Source organism: Poecilia formosa, unplaced genomic scaffold (assembly GCF_000485575.1).
Source record: "Poecilia formosa unplaced genomic scaffold, Poecilia_formosa-5.1.2 Scaffold964, whole genome shotgun sequence".
Classification (NCBI taxonomy): domain Eukaryota; kingdom Metazoa; phylum Chordata; class Actinopteri; order Cyprinodontiformes; family Poeciliidae; genus Poecilia; species Poecilia formosa.
This window is the reverse complement of record NW_006800903.1, coordinates 52,145-53,105: the sequence shown is the minus strand read 5'-3', so window position 1 is coordinate 53,105 and position 961 is coordinate 52,145. Positions and strand designations below refer to the sequence as shown.

The following is a 961-nucleotide window of genomic DNA, read 5'->3' as shown; positions in this document are numbered from 1 at the left end:
AATTGTGAATAAAAACTGAATGCAATGATGTGGAGATGGCAAATGTCAATATTTTATTCATAAAAGAACATAGACGGCAGATCAAAAGTTTAATCTGAGTAAATGTAACATTTTAAAGGAAAAATATGTTAATTCAAACTTTCATGACGTGTCTACAAATCCCAAAAAAGTTGGGACAGGTAGCAATAAGTGGCTGGAAAAAGGAAATTGAACATATAATAAACAGCTGGAGACCAATTAACACTAATTAGGTCAATTAACAACATGATTGGGTATAAAAAGCTTCTTAGAGTGTCAGTGTCTCTATGAAGCCAAGATGGTGAGAGGATCACCGATTCCACCATTGTTACACAGAAAGATGGTGCAGCAATACCAGAATGGTGTTACCCAGCGTAAAATAGCAAAGACTTTTAAGTTATCATCATCAACCATGCATAACATCATCAAAAGATTCAGAGAATCTGGAACAATCGCTGTGCGTAAGGGTCAAGGCCGTAAAACTACTGGATGCTCGTGATCTCCGGGCCCTTAAACGCCACTGCACCTCAAACAGGAATGTCAAGGTAATGACAGCCTGGGCTCAGGAATACTTCCAGAAAGCATCGCCAGTGAACACCATCCACCGTGCCATCCGCCGCTGCCAGCTGAACCTCTACAGAGCAAAGAGGAAACCATTTCTAAGCTCCACAAGCTCAGCCGTTTGCACTGGGCCAGGAGTCATTTATCATGGAGTGAGGCAAAATGGACGACTGTTCTGTGGTCAGATGAGTCACAATTTGAAGTTCATTATGGACCACTGGGACTCCATGTCATCCGGACCAGAGAGGACAAGGATAACCCAGGCGCGGAGCTATAGAGGGGACTGGGGGGGCTGTTGCCCCCCAAACCAGGCCGGATGGGGGCCCGGGCCTGGAAGTGTCAGGGAGGGAGGAATGGTTTCAAGTCATTGAAATATGTGATT

The 961-nt window shown here is 44.3% G+C and overlaps 1 protein-coding gene across 2 annotated transcripts in view; it reads right to left on the bottom strand.

Annotated features, from left to right (window-relative positions):
* The window catches only part of LOC103132229 (procyclic form-specific polypeptide B-alpha-like), a 46,380-nt gene that overhangs the window by 6,752 nt on the left and 38,667 nt on the right, over positions 1–961 (bottom strand). The window lies entirely within an intron of this gene.